The sequence below is a fragment of the Gossypium hirsutum genome, chromosome D09 (assembly GCF_007990345.1).
Source record: "Gossypium hirsutum isolate 1008001.06 chromosome D09, Gossypium_hirsutum_v2.1, whole genome shotgun sequence".
Classification (NCBI taxonomy): domain Eukaryota; kingdom Viridiplantae; phylum Streptophyta; class Magnoliopsida; order Malvales; family Malvaceae; genus Gossypium; species Gossypium hirsutum.
The window spans coordinates 2,256,421-2,273,697 of NC_053445.1; positions in this window are offsets into that span (position 1 = coordinate 2,256,421).

The window sequence follows — 17,277 nt, forward strand, 5'->3', positions numbered from 1 at the left end:
GATAATTTTAATGGTGTTAACAACTCTTAAAAATTATATCGTCATTTTAATCAAATTAAGTTTTTTTGGAGCTAACTAGAGACATTGAAAATGTTGAGGTACCAAATTATGTCAAAAAGTTGAAATATAAAGATTAAATCTTAAATTTGAGTGTAGTACAAGGACCAAATTTAAAATTTGATCATTATTATATAATTTATAAAAAAATTTTAAAAACTTGGTCCAACTCGTCATGCCAAAATAATTTTTTTTTGTTAGTATAATATTTTTAAAAAAAATAATCCACATCAAAAATTTAATCAGGTAGTCAACAATGTTACCAATTTCTACTCAATATTAAAAAAAAATTAGGACCAGATTATTGTAGAACTTAAGTATAAAAATTATATCTTAATTTTAGACATAGTAGAAGCACCAAAAGTGATATTTAACCATTTTCCTATGAAGGGCAAAAAAAATACTTCTAGAAGATGTGATTCGTTTGATAAGAAATAATAATAATAATAATTCAAGTGACTAAAGCGAAAATAGCTACTTTCAAAGTAATAGAAAGAAAAGTAACGATTTGAGTGAAAAGGTCAAAATCAGAGTCGAAAAAAGATTCCTCACTTCTTTCTTTCATTCAAAATCGTACATGAGACTTTTATCTCGTTCGGCTCATAAGTGATTAAGGTAAAGAAGAACTTATCTCCTTTCTTTTCTTTTTTTTATTAGCTTCCTCGTGTATGTATAAGATCAAACCCATTCAATTTTTAAAATGGATTACTAATCTCTAACTTTTCAAGGAATTCTTCATCAGTGGTTGAGAATGATTGGTTTTTTTTTCAATTTTTTCGACCTTGATTTCGTAGGAGCAACTCAAAAAGATTGAGAAATAGAAACATTTGATTAATTTTTTTGTTAAATTCATTGGGATGACATTTTTATTTTTATTTTAAAATATTCACACAGTAACCATGTAACAAAAAAAAGACATTGCAATGAATGTAAACTTAATAGATAATTTTAACGCTGTTAACTACTCTTAAAAATTACCTAGTCATTTTAATCGAAATAAAGTTTTTGGGCTAACCAATAATATTGAAAAGATGAGGTGCTAAATTATGTCAAAAAAATTGAAATATAAAGATTAAATCTCAAATTTGAGTATAGTATGAGACTAAAATTAAAATTTGACAATTATTATATATTTTATAAAAATTAAAAGAAAAAATTATTCCAACTCATCATGCCAAAATAAATTTTTTTAGTATAGTATTTAAAAAACACGTTAAAAATTTAATCATTGTCAACAATATTAATAATTTGGACTTAATATTATAAAAAAATAAGGACCAAATTATCGTAGAATTTAAGTATTGTTAACCAGTAAGGTGAGCAAAGAAGGAAGACGGTGGTTACACAATGAAAGATTGGGTGAAGATTAGGACGGGTAACCTTTTTTGTGGGAGAGTTTGAGAATTGAAAAAGGAGTGAGTACATGAGAGTGTATGAGTTGTTTGCATGATCCTTTTATTGTGGGAGACAGATTTAGCTACATGTCCTAAAACCACTGACATGGAAATTTGATTTGATATTTTTGGCAGTGACGGTGATGCTACGTCTATAACACCCCAGATTTTGGGGTTAGAAGTTTTAAGATTTGTAGGTAGGGTTAGTGGCTAGATCGGACATTTGGGTTTGTTTTCACGTTTTGATGTTAGAATGGGCCTACTGGTCTGGTAGTTGGTTATGTGTTAGTGTACCTCTTGGTTCTGGGTTTGAATCATCATGTGTGTTTTGAGAAATTATTTTGTTCTTTATCTTAAATTTGTTTTAAGTTTTAAAACATTTATTTATTACTTTTATTTTTTATTTTTATCTAAAAAAATACTCAATTACTTCACGTAATTTCCCCATTTTGAGTTCTCTGTAAACTTTCTTGTGTTTTTTTTCTTCTTCCATCTCTCTTCTTTCTTCCCCAAAATCAATTTATTTCAATTCTTTGCTTCTTTCGCTATTTGTTGTCTAACAAGGAGTTTTGTCTACATGTATTCGTTTATTTAGAAGTGAAAAAGGTAGGTTTCATTTTTGGGTATTGTTAGAATTTCTTTCGTTTTCTATTTACTGTTAAATTGAAGTTCTTATAAATTGGTATGTTTTAACTAAGGTTTCTGAATCGGCTTGGTGGAGTGAGTCGAATGATTCTGGGTGCTCGATATTCCGTCTAAGGTGTGGGTTCTGAAACTCTTCTTTTTCATTATCGAAATTCTGATTTGGTTCTGTGAAATTTGACATATTTCGTGTGTTTCTGAAATTGACTAATTGATGTGTTGTTTTGCTATTGAATTGTATGAAAATCTATATGTTTTGGTATATCTCTGAATTACCAAAGGTTGAGCGTTGGTTTCGTTGCCAAAAGCATATTTTTCAGCCTGTTTCAGTGTGGTTTCGTGACCACACAGGTGGCCACACAGGCGTGTCCTGTACATGGGTGGTTCACACGACCGTGTGAAATTTGGAATTAGGGTTTTTAGGTGATTTTTGGTGCCAGACGGCTGTGTGGCTACGATTTGGGGATTTTTTTAATTTTCACACGAGCGTGTGAGATTTCCACACGGCCGTGTATACTCTGCACTTATTTTTTGCACTTTTAGACAGTGAGTTACACGGGATACACACACGAGTGTGTGTCCCCTCCACACAGGTGTATGTAGCTTTCACATGGGCGTGTAGGCTTCCACACAGCAGGGGCACATAGTCGTGTGGCCCTGTTTCACAAATTTTTATTTTTTGCGGATTATGACTTATTTGTGTTCCTGTGTGTTCCGATCCTTAGCTAGACCTTGATAAGGGTGGTTGGGACTCTATTTTGACTCGGACTTATGAGTTATTTGTAATCATTGCACTAATTTAATAATTTGATTAAGAGTTAATTTATGTTACCTAGTAATTAAGTACCGTTATAACTGATTCTTAATTTGGTCGATTGAATATGTGAACCTCTGATCCTGTTTGACTGATGTATGACTGTTTGTAAGTTGAGTACATTGTTTCTATAAGTTTGTTATTGATTTGTTTCGCATACATACATTTGCATAAAATTTTGGGTTTGGTTGCGAAGAGAATGAAGTCTGATCTGATTTGGTAGTTTTAACTGCAACTTATTTGTACAGCTGTTTATCGTAATATACTGTACATATGCTAGCTCAGCTGCATATTGTTACTTTAGTGGCTTAGTTCCATATATGTGGTGTGTAGGGTTGGATAGGCCTTTCAAGGTCCTATGTGGTGTACAGGGTTGGTTGGGCGGGATTTCTGATTATTGCATAATTCACATTTCTGAGTCTATGTTTGTTTGTTTGATTAATTAGCATATTAATGAAATGCTCTGATTAATCCATATCTGTTTGGGTACATCTGTGCCTGGAATGACAACGTATATGAGTTAGGGTTGTTACTGTTAACTCTCATTTTATCAGATTGTCGTTTGAGCTATTTGTATGTGATTTGTAAGCATATGATTCGTTTTCTGAACCATCTGTTGGACTACCATATTTTGTTTTTGTCTGTTTCGGACTCACACTGAGCTCATGTTGCTCACCCCCTTAGTTTTCCCCTTTCAGGTACTCTCGTGTTTTGAAGTTGGACTTGGCATGCCGGAGGTCTCGGAGTGATATGTTTTTAAACAGGCTAATAAAGTATTTCTTTAATTCTGAGTTTAAATAAATGGTTTTGGACTGTAAGTACTGTTTTGAAAACTGTGATATGAATTTTGTGTCATATACTCGAGAGTGTTATTTGTATTGAAGTTTGGAAATTGGGGATTTTATTTTCGAACATCTTTCATGGTATCCTAATTATCGTTTTGATTTCGGCATATTTTGTTAAATGGTTGAGCTTGATCAAAGCAACGATTTTCTAGCGAAGTCTAAAATAACTTGTTTTGTAAAAACTTTGTACGATCACTTCGGTGATCAATGTAACCTCCGGGATTCCGTCTAAACTTCTAGGCCAGGTTTTGGGGCGTTACAATGTCCTAGGCTGAGACGTCTTAATACAACTGGAAATCAATGACGCTGTAATTCAATATGGTTCCCATGTAGTCCTAGTTGAGATGCACAATCCTAAGATTCGCTGAGCTTAGATTCACTGGGCTAAGGTTCATAGATCAACTCAAGGTCTGTTAGTTGGCAAATCAGTTATGCTTGGTTCCTATGACGTTGACTTCATATGGAGACATTTTATTTTTTTACTCAATTTCAGTTTTGTAAATTTGTGCTTTAATTGAATTAAATTAATTTCTGATTCTCTTTTAAATATTTTTTCATATCATTCTTATTTTTATTATTGACGAATCATAATGGAATCTACGTAATGAAGTAAGAAATGAGTTATGCAAAGGAATCAAAATATTAAGATTAAAATTTATTAATATATTTATTTTGCTTCGATCATATTAATGTACTAAGTTTATATTTTGTTTCAATAAAACTTTCTTATTCTAATTATTGTGTAATATAATGACTAAATTGATTATGGATACAAATTTATGTTGGTAATACTACAAAATTTTAAGTTTATCTATTTAATTTAATTATTTGCACTAAGTATAATCAAATTTACAATTCATATTTATACAAATTATTTAAACCTGATTATATAAATGATAAATCACAACCATTAACATATTATTATTTTTTTAAACAACCATTAGCATATAATATCAAAATGATAAGCTACAAAATCTTCAAAAATTGAACTCCCGTGATTGGCCTAGTGGCCAAAGGTTGTTGTAACACCCCAGACATGGCCTAGATGTTATAATCGAATCTGACAATGTCACAAGGTAGTGCTTTTCAAAAAATATGTCGTCGCTAAATCCCCTTTTCTATTTAACCATTTTTTTTCATTATCTTATGTTAATTTCAAATTGCGTCGTTCGTTTCCAAAACATTATTCATTTACAAATCGTTATTCAATTTCAAAACGTTTTCTTATTGCGGAAACTTTTAAACAGTTTGCGTATTCATGGTATTTTTTTTATAAAACATTAATTTCATTTGAAAACCCGAGTTTTACCTAACACTAGCAGATTTAAATTATAAAACCGTATAAAAACAAATTTAAACCAAAATCCGTAAAGGCCATAATTACAACAAAATTCTCCCAAATAAAAGTAAAATCATAAATAGGTAATAAACAGTGTAAAAGAAGTCGTGTGGCCACCATTGAGTCCTCCGCCGCACCGATCTACCTAAATCTAGGGATTACCTGTACAAATTAAACAGAAGGGGTGAGTTTACGTAAACTCAGTGTGTAATCCCCATACAAATGAATAGACAGTAAACAGATAATCATAGTTTGGGCTTAAGCCCTTTTCAATATTATTATCAGTATCAGTCCAGTTTGGGCCTTAGCCCATCTCAGTACAAAAACAGTCATGCAGTAGGGCTTTAGCCCATCACAGTATCAGTAGTAGTAATAGATACACAGTCACAAAAATCCTACTCATCCAGCCTCTACACACCATCTCCGTCCAACCCTACACTCCATGTAGGGATATAATCAACCCATCCATCCCTACACTCCAAGTAGTACCGAATGTGACACTAGACAGTAGTTTCCAGCTGAGCTGCCAGTAAATTAGGCTCGAAGCCTTTCAATACACTTCCTCCGAACATTATAATCCCTCAACCCAATGTAATGCAATATACAGATATGGCATGCTATAACATAATATCATGCATGTAAACAGGGCATACAACATCAAATCAATAGGACATCATCAGGCTTAATGTAACAGCTCGATTTTGGGTCTAGTCGGAACAGTGGTTTTGGGACCACAAATCCGACGAGGAAAAATGTAATGGCCTGAATTTTCAGAGGTGTCGAAACGGTGATTCGAGATTACTAAATTCAAAAAATGGGTAGAAAATATTATTAATTTAGTGAGTATAAGTTAAATATGAAGTTAGGAAAATTTTTGAAATAGTGAATAGTACACTAGAAATAAATATTAAAATAATTAGAATCGAAAATGAGGTATCGAGACCTCGGGGATTTTAAATCGAGCCATAAATATTTAGAATGTTACATATGAACATGAAATGTATTAAATTGATGATTAAATTTATTTATTTAGATCTAGAAAATTCAAATATGAAGCTAGATCGAAGAAAGGAAAAAGTTCGGGATTAGTAGATTTTTGTATACGAACAAGTATCGAGGTAAGTTCGTGTAACCTGAATTATATTCTTAAATGCTTGAAATGTATGTTATTGATATGAAGATTATTTAAATGTTCATTGTATGAAAATTTATGAGACATTGATATATTTGATAAAAAAAGGGAAGAAATCCTAGATGAATGAAAGAAAAATTTGATGGATCTTTAAAAAGGAATTAACGGTAAAAAAAGATCTAACCCGGATGGGTGATCCTATCCTGATATAGCCCTCCCGAAAAATATGTGTAAAATGGATTTAGCTCGGACGGGTAATCCGAATTAGGGTCTGAATTTAGTCTGGACTGATAATTTAGATCCAAGCTCATTAGAATAAATTGTCGTTGCAGGGGATTTAGCTTGGACTGGTAATCCCGCTATAAGGATGAGGTTTGTAGGAGTGTGCTCTCTGAAATAGAAATGTGCGCACTTGAATATGAATTGACGGACCAGGAATAGTACACTAAAAGTGTACCTCTGAAAATCCATCGAAATTCTGAGAAATTCATTGGGATAAATATGGGAAATAATAAGGGTAATAGAAAACATGGAATTGATGAGTTCATCAATCATTAATTTTTGTATTGAACTCATATGATGCTATTTGATTAATGTTTTGGTTGAGTTTTTGTGTGATAGGTAAATGGTAAATTGAATGGATGTATGAATATTTATTGTATTGTATTGAAAATATTAGGTAAGTATAATTCTTGTTACATGAGCTTACTAAGCACAACTTGCTTACCCTGATTCCTTTTTTCTTGATTCGTAGTATTAAGAGCTCGAAGGTCGGATTCGGTCGAAGACACATCACACTATCAACTTCAACATTTTGGTATATCAAGAAATTTTATTTTGGAATCAATGACGTGTACAAGTTGATAAAGTAAATGTTAATGTGAAATGAATGTAAAGTTAGCCATTGGCATAGCTATCAAATCTTGGTTTTGGTATGTGATGAGGTTATCTTATGGATATGCATAAATCTATCTTGAAAATATGTTGAATTGGATTGGTTGATTTGGTTTGATATCGATGTATGTTTTGGACTTCGGAGGCCCATCTAAGGGACATCATAATATGTTTCAATAAAAGAATAATATTTAACTCGTAATAATGAAAAAAATTCATTTGAAAAACTCTGACAATGCCTCGTACCCTATTCCGGCAACGAATATAGGTAGAGGGTGTTACATGTATGTTAAATTCCAAGTTAAAGTATAGTGAACAATCATGAAAATGGTAAGTGTGGTTTGAATTAGGTATGGTATAAGTGGATTGAAGGTAAGTTAAATTTGAGCATGTTAAGACTTGTGTGATGAAACTAAAATAGTGAAATGTTGGGTAATTGAGATGATGTGTCATTATTGACCCATTGGTTAGGTCTTAAATGGATTGAATTGGCATGTATTGGATGTTTTTGTATGTGTTTGAAGCCTTGTGATCACGTGTTTTGTATTGGTTTAGGTACCTATGCAATTGGGTGAAATTTAAGCTTGAAGTAGGACATTTTTTGGCTCATACATATGTGTTTGAAGCCTTGTGATCACATGTTTTGTATTGGTTTAGGTACCTATGCAATTGGGTGAAATTTGACCTTGAAGTAGGACATTTTTGGGCTCACACGGCTTGAAAGTGTGAGGGTATTTCGATTGTTGCATGGGCTGGCACACGGCATGCGACACGACCGTGTGATCCAAATCAGAGAGTTACACGGTCCATGCACACGGGCATGTGAAGTTGCACATGGGCGTGTACGATAGCCACACGGCTATGTTTGGAGCCATACAGGCTGGGCTCTGTCATACGGCCATGTGACCTCTGACTTGAAATTTTACAATTTCTTCCTAAATGTTATGATTTGTTCTGAATTGGTCCCTGAATGCTCATAACTTATTTTTAGAGCTTTGAGAGCTCAATTTAAGGCCAAAAACTGAATGACCTCTTTCAAATTGAATATTACTTGTGATTATGGACTTGAATTGATTAAAAAATTATAAATCGTTATTAACCGTTCCAACTTGACCGGTAACATCTTGTATCCTATTTCGGCAACAAAAATGGGATATGGGTTTTACAAACGGCACAACCATGTGACTAATATTTTATAATTGCATCTTTGACCTACACAGCCACAAAGAGTTACACGATCTGATTACACGGCCGTGTGACCCCTATTCCCATCTTTTTGTAATAGTTTCAAAATAATCATTAGTTGATGTCAATTTAATTTTAGAGCTTTTGTAAGCTCGAATTAAACCTGATTTTGGTCGTATAACATGATATATTTGAATATATATGTGTTTATTTAACGTTTAATTGAATTTTTGAATTATGGATTATGTGCAACTATTTTGTAATCTTCTATAGCACCTTATCGCTTAGGTCCGACGACCGGACCGGATGAGGAGTGTTACATTTAGTGGTATCAGAGTTATAGGTTTAGCCGATTCTCAAACTAAATCAATCTTAGAAATGAGTTTAAAGGTACATGCCAATGTTGAGTCAAGTCAAAGTCAGGATTTGGATGCTGACATAAAATTTATTTGTTTTTATAGCTAAAGATGTCTAGATAATATAGAAACGAGTTGAATAATTAGATGCTTAGCAGCGACCATTCCGCTGAAAATGAAAATAGAATGACACCTAATGCTCCTAGCACAGGTTTAGTGGGTGCTAGTCAATCTAGATCAAGTAGGCACAATCGTGAAAGGTAGGGTGACAAAAATTTACTCCGAGTTATTTCTGAGGCTCTTCAAAGGATGACGGCTACTCAGGCGATGATACCAATGCTAGTAGCCCATCAAGCACCAATAAAAGAATTATGAAGATATGGTCCTACTAAATTTGTGAGAATTAAAGGGGTCGATCCTTCAACGACCGAGATGTGGCTAGAATCAACAAATCGAGTACTATAACAGATAGAGTGTAACTTCCTTGAGAGTGTTACTTACGCCATTTCTTTGTTGCAAGGTGAGGTTTATATCTGGTGGTAGACTGTTACACATCACGTTCCTGTTGATTCGATTGATTGGGAATTTTTTTGGTCAAAATTTCAGAAAAAGTATGTCAGGGAATTATATCTGAAAGACCGAAAATAGGAGTTTCTTCAACTGAAACAGAGTGAATTATTCGTGGTGGGTTACGAATGAGAATATCTACAGTTTAGCAAGTATGCCTTAGAACTTATACCGACCGAAAAAGCGAGCAATAAACTTTTTCTACGTGGGTTGCGTGATGAACTTAGAACTCAACTGGTGGCATTAAAGATAAAAGAATTTTCCGACTTGTTGGAATTGGCAAAGATGGTTGGACAATCAATGGGATTGGATAAGAAACCCAAATGTCTTCATAGTGTAGGAAAGTGAATCAATTAGTATTCAAAATAACCCATTATATATTCAAAATACGAAATTTATCAATCAATTTATCGATTAGGGTTTCCTTAATTCATTTTATATCAATCACTTACTTAATATCTCAACATTACGTTTGAACTTCTTTTACATATTAGTAGAACTGTCATTTGCAGGAATTTTCTTAGCATTATAACTCTTCAATTGTTTTCCCCCCTCCTCTCCTCCATTTCCTGATCCTTATTGTACATATACAATATTCTTTAACTTTCATTATAACATGCTTTCATGTAACATTAATTATAATTACATGATTCACATGCATACTCTTAATAAAGCAGTCCATTCGGTAATAATCACTAAATTATTTTCATCTTTTTCTACAGAACTCGAAATTAGGATCTGCTTGTTGTTTTTGAAATTAGACTCAATGGAACTTTTTACCATAAAAATTTTGGAATTTCCACATAAACCAATTAATACAGTTTATTCTTCAAATTTCCTCTGTTCTGCTGCTTAACAAATTTGACCCCTCTTCACTAAAAATAATTATCTTTTATTTCGGGATTCATATCATGTTACTGTTTGTTTAACTTGAAAATAGACTCATTAAGCTTTTTGAAATATAAATTTAATATCTTAAGCATTTTCATTTTTTTATGATTTTCCAAAGTTAGAATAAAGAACCCTAATCCATTTTGACGTTATCCTACAAAAACTAATATATCTCAAAATATACAATTTCTTTGCTTACACTGTTTCTTCCATACAATATTAGACTCAATAAGATTTAATGACATATTTAATTCAACCTTTAACTAAATTTCTATGATTTTTGGTGAATTTTCAAAGTTAAGCTACTACTACTATCCAAACTATGTTAATGAAAATATTTTCTTTTTCATGGTTCTTTGCGCTTTGATTCATTCTATCATACATAATCACCATAATTTTGATTACTATTCAATTTAATAACTTATGTTTATATGTAGATTACATATTCATTTCTTAATCTTATTACTTTTCATAATACAAATCACATTCTCTCCTACTTTATCAAATACTTTCTATTTCTAGTATTTAGATTAAACTACATGTTTCATACATCTCATGCACAACATATTTAACTTAATCTATTGAAATACAAGTAGGTTTAATATGAAACTTACCTCATTTGTCAAGAATTTCTTCATTTATTCTTCATTTCCATTCCTTTCTCATCTTCACCACTTTCCTTCCCTTTTCTTCTCACTTTCTTCACCTTCATCTACTATTTTCTTACTTCTAAATTGATGAGCATTTTCTCTAGAATCTCTACTTTATCTTTTGGTGTCTAAGGAAAATTTCAAAAAATTTAGATGAAAAGCTAGGTTTTCATGACAAAGGACTAAATTGTAAGAAAAACAAAACCTTTTATTTTCCAGCTCTCTCTCACGTTGGAGTATGGAAGGATGATGAGTTTTCTTCATCTTTCCTCCCTTTTTCTACTAACATTTTCATAATAAATCTAATTAAAATATTAAAATTATAATATTTATCTAATTATTTAATTTAAAATATCACTAAATATCTCCCATGTCATCATTATAGTCTAGAATTCTCTCTCATGCTAATTGACCATTTTGACCTTTGTAATATTTTAAATTTTCATCATTGAATTATCACTTAATTTGGTAGATTTGCAATTTAGCCCATCATGCTTTTCCTCTTATTCAATTTGATCCTTATTCATCCATTTTCCTTATTTTCTAGATCCTTCTACCCTTAATATATTTGCACTATTAGCCATGTAACTTTTCCATATGTATACTTTAACCCCTCAAATTCTAAGTATTTACACTTGGGCTTATTTTTACGATTTAGTCCTTGCTTTTAATTATTATATATCACAACATACCTCTTAAATTTTCTTTGACATTAGTCAACGTTCTCTTTTTGTCACTTTTATTTTCTTATTTCACTTTATCCAGGAGAAATTCTCGATTTTTACTACTTTCGTACTGTAGTGATTTTTAAGGTGTTACATTATCGAGATATATATTATTTCTAAATATAAAGATTCTCTAAAATTAATTTTATTTTTTTGTATATTTGAAGTGTTTAATTTTAATATATTCTTTTTGCATGCATATATTTAGAATATTTCAAATATATTATATTTTAAATAATTTATACACAATAATCTCGTGCATTGCACAAGTAAAAAAAATTAATTATATATGTTTAAAAAATATGAGTTTTTGTGAGTAAAAGTGTTTTTTTTAACTAAATGAGGAATTTTTTAATGATAGATTTTTTTTCAATTAAATACTAAAGATACACATGTTATTGCATGGATTTACCCAATCACATAATTCTAACTCACACTTAAACTTAGATTTCCTTTTTTAACCCTACCTTTGTTTTAGCCTAAGTATATAATTATGGGTAAGCGGTGGATTTAATCTTTGTATTTAAATTTAATCATTTTTAGTTTTTATATTTTTTTGAATTTTAAAATTTAAGTCATAATCAAACGGTAACGGTTAAATTCATTAAGTCATTCTATATTAAAAATTCAATGTGGCAAACATATTACTGCATGTGCAATACCTTGCTAGTTTGTTGTTTCCAATTGAAAAAACATCGACGGAACCTATAACTTTATTAAAAGTAAAATTTAACCAAATAAATTTAATTATTAGCATTTAGTTTAAACTGAAATTTTAAGATTCGAAAAAATAAAAACTAAATTAACCAGACCAAGTCAAAAACTTACCGAGAGTTTGACCAAATTCAATATATATCTTGTGTCCTTTTTCCCAAGACATTTAAGAGGCCCGTAGGAAGGCCCAATTATACCCATTTTAGACTCTCCATGAAGGCCCACGTATGTATTCGTCAATTCAGGTTAACATATTTTTTAAATTACATAAAGTCAAATCGTAATTTTAACAAAAATAAAATAAAATTGTAGTGATTAAACGTGGAATTATCCATATATACATATATATATATATATATGAGATAAGATTTATCTTTATTTTAGCTAATAGTTAAATAGATTTTCAAAACGATTTTATAATAAACTAAAAGTCGAATTACTCATATCCTAAAAATATAATGAAAAGTTCGATTAAGTTTTAGCTTAATTAATATGAACATTGTTATCAATGATGAAGATGTAGGGTTTAGTGCGTTGAAACACATTATTCTCTTATTTATGAATTGAAGAGGGGCTATGGGTAGTTTTAGATATTGTGTAAAAAATAACCTATATAATTAAAACTTGTAATGAGATTATTAAAATTGAAACGAAATTAAAAGCTTGAGATTATTTTATTTTTTATAATAAATATCAAGAATTTTTAAACCAGTTTTAACTTATTAATTTTTTTATAATAAATTAAAAGCCGTATGTATTCTCTTCTCAAGTCAAATTGGTTTTTTACTCAAAAGATCCAACTGATGAGGGTTGGTACGTTGTACTCCGTAACATCCCTAGAGACTTGTTTGACATGGGCAGTGGAAGTAGAGATAACATCGACGACAGATCAAAAACTTTGTCCTTTCCAGAACAAAACTTAAACGACAATATCCCTAGTACTAGTGCACAATTTCAATGGGTTCGTCAGGATACCGATGAAGAAATTTACAAATAATGATGTAGTAAGATTTTACGATTGTTTAATTATATGTAATATCATAATTTAAATCTTGGTCTTATGCTATATTTCAACTGTTTTATATGTGCTGATATTGTTTTAATTAGTTATTAAGTTGTCAACTATTATATGTGTATTGCAGATAAAATGCCTAGAAGAAAAATTCTAAGGGGAAGCATTGTTCAAAATGATCCTAACTCGATAGAAACAAATAGTACTGAACAGTAGACAGCAATTGAATCTTCGAATGTTCTGATTACAGCTGAGGATCCTACAGAAGTTCAAAGTAATTTTACATTTAATTTACATGCGTGTTTCTGTTATAGTTGATTTATTTTTCAAATTCTTATATTATAATATACCATTTGTAGCTGAAAATGGTGGGACGCGCAGAGGTCGATGACGTACGCTACTTAGAGAGTTATACGAGTTAGATCCACTCGAGCGTTTCAAAGTTGGACGAAATAGTTTTGGTCAGCCTGTTGGATCAGAAGCTCGACTTCTAGCAGGATACATGGGCATTTTAGCACGAAATCCGAATATGTTGCCTATCAACTACGAGTCATGGCATCAAATGCCCGATAGCAACAAAAACCAAGCCCTCGATAATATTAAGGTAACAAAATGTTAATGCCATCTGTAATGCTTGGGAAATAGTTTCATTTATATTTACTTTATTAACTTGTGTTTTTTGTTTTTTTTAGGCAAGGTTTGCTTTAAAGGTCTCGGATGCTTACGTAAAGAAGGCATTGGGAAAAAGATGGAGAGACAATAAAAGTACTTTGAAGAAAAAATTATTATAAAACAAAAACAACCCTCGATGAGAAATTGCAAAATGTCCCGCCGGGTATGTTAAGGTACCAATGGGAAGATGCGGTTAGATTTTGGCATTCGAAGAAAGGAGAGGTATGACGTACTTCCAAACTATTGTAATTATTTTGGTTTATAGTATTTTATATTTACATACTAAAAATTTCATAACGTAGGATTGTGAACAAGTTGGAAAAAGCAGCAGGCAGAAACAAAAATTCACCCACACAGCCGGGTCGAGAAGTTTTGCATGTGTAGCTGAGGCGGAGGTATTTTTAATTTTTTTAATATTGTCAAATATGTATAACTTTCTATTAAATAATATTTATACTACTATATTGTAGGAACTGTCGTCTGGTCAAAAAGTTGGACGCCTTCAACTTTTTGAAATTACACATAGGAAGAAAGATGGATCTCCCATGACTCCTGAAGCTGGTGAAATAATTGTACGTTTACTTAATACGATTTGACTTATTTTAGTTATTTTTAGTGTTTATTTTCTAATGGTTTAATTTATTGCTTGTAATGCGACTATTGTTATGTTGCATATGTTTTTTAATATATAATATTGCGTTCCTAACTATGTGATTTATTTATTAGGAAAAACTAAAGGATAAAAAGGCGGAGTACGAAGCGATTGCTTCTAGTGATAGTTCTGTTTTTCTTGAAGACATTGATAACCGGATTATTACTGAAGTTTTGGGTCCTAAAAGGTATGGTCGGGTTCGATTTCAAGGATCTTTTGTTAGCCCAACCCAATATTTTGGATCCAGCTCCCACCAATACATGGCTTCGGGGAGTCAGGCTCAAGCTGAAGTTCAGAGGTTGAAAGACCAGATGGCTGAGATGCAAGCAACCACAATTGAGGTTCAAAGGAAATATGAAAAACTCCAGCTACAACTTAAAGCAGAGGCGGCAGCGAGGGAAGCAGAGGCCGCAGCGAGGGAAGCAGAGCAGACCAAAAAGTACGACAAACTCCAGCAACAGCTTCAGACTGTGATGAAGATGTTTCAGTCGCAACTTTCGCCTTCATAGTGTATGACATAAATATTTTTATCATTTTAACATTTAACATTTTTGCAAAAATATTATGAATTCACTTTTATTTATTGATATTAATATTATTTTATTCGTTTAATTTGAAATATTATATAAATTTATTGCTTTTGACTGGTGTAAATCTGGTTGCTTTTGATTTGTTACTACAGGAGGGCTGAAAAAATGAAAATTTTAATATAAAAAAATCCCAAAATAGTGGCGTTTTTGTATAAAAACGCCGCTAAAGAACATGTTCTTTAGCGGGGTTTTAAAAAAAACGCCACTATTTTTCATGTTCTTTAGCGGCGTTTTTATCTAAGCGCCGCTAAAGAACATGGTCTTTAGAGGCGTTTTTTTTCTAAGCGCCGCTAAAGGCCTAAAAAACGCCGCTAAAGACCTGTTTTGGTGTAGTGATTATTCCCAATAATAAAATTTTGCTAAATTATAATTATAATTTCTATACTATGTCTTTTATATTTTAATTTGACCTAATTTGATATTCCTTAAAATGCTCACAATGCTAACATAGATTTTTTTTTTGCTAGTAATTTCTTTTCATGTTGAAAAGGTGTTTTAAGGAAAATTCACTGATTACATTTTATTCAAAACTATTAACAATATTATTTTTACTCAAAAAATAGGTAAATGATGGGTGTTGAAACCCACAAAAATAACTTCTACAATTAAAATAACTCTAAATAGTACTAAAGAGTGGTGGTAGGGTCGAGTCCACAGTGATTGGTATTATAATAAACTTTCGCGTTTAACTTGTGATCAGAATTTCTATCGTGTCGATACTCGTGGCAATAGTCGTGCCAACGACTCCAAACGGATCTGCTGGACAATAAACAAATAAATCAGGGGAGTTTTGAAATGTTTAGAAATTAAATAATTGAGACAACATAAATAAAAAATTAAATAAATTGGAAATAAAATTAAATTGGGAAATAAATTTGGATTTTGTAAACAGAGATAATAAGCCTTAGCCCTAAACTCGGTAGATTTAGGATTTTGAATCGATCCTTGAAAATTAATTTTCTCTTCCAAACAATAAGTTGGTTATAGTAGTTAAAAACGTCCTAACCGCCAATTTTTCCTCTCGTAGCTGGTCCCGATATGACCTGCAAACCAACCCTTACTGATTATCTAACCGAGATACGCACGTTCCCGATTCAAGATTCCGGTAGCCTTGCGTTCTGAAGAACCCAACTCGGATTAACGGCCTCAACCGCGCAGGACGTTTAAACCCGATCACTTCTCCATTGATTTGTTCTCGGAGATCCGAATACAGCAAGGCCTACTCGTTTCCCCAACTGTCCGCAAACACGACTCCAACCCAACCCTAAAACCCGATACTTAGGAAAAATAGTTAATACCGATTAGAAGAATTTTTAGTACGGATACGTATCTCACAATTCTTGATCAGAAAGAATACCAGCCTAAAGCTAAGTTAGTATTTAGTGAAGCATGAATTTAATCATACTTTGGTTGACTATGGAATGGATTTGAATGAAAATGGTGGAATTTGGGAAAGAGAGGAACTTGGAAAGCAATTAAACAAATTTTGCAAGAAATAATGAAATGAAAATGGAGTAGCAGTATGCTACATACCATGAAATTGGAAGGAAAAGAATAATTCTTATTTAATTTCAAGCGAAATCAAGTGTATTTTCACGCTACCACAAAAGCGCTATTTATATACATATAATTTACTAAATTTGGTTTAATTAACCACTATACATAATTAAAATTAAATAAAAATAAAATCAGATTTTCTTCTAATTTTAGATTTTACAAAGTCAAAAGAAATATGATGAGTCCTTGACTATTTTTAAGTTTCTAATTCGGCCCCCATTTTATTGATTGTGCTGCAAATTAGTCATTTTCTGCTCATTTTTTGACTTATAACATCCCAATTGCATTCTTGACAGGATTAAAACATAAAACCACTAATTTAGTTGGGACCAATTCAAGAATTAACCAATTTAGGCACAAAAAGCATGCAAAATTAACATATTATCAGTAAACTAATCCCTGTAAGTTAGATCAAGGAGCAAACTGATCATTTTTGTTAAAAATTTCATCCATTTCTGTTAAAAATTTCATACATTTCTATTGTTAAAATTTGACATGATTGACAAAATAATTAGACAGTTACACTTGACATGTTAAGTGTACTTTATGCTGACATATAATGACCAATTTTTAACAGTAAAAATGGATG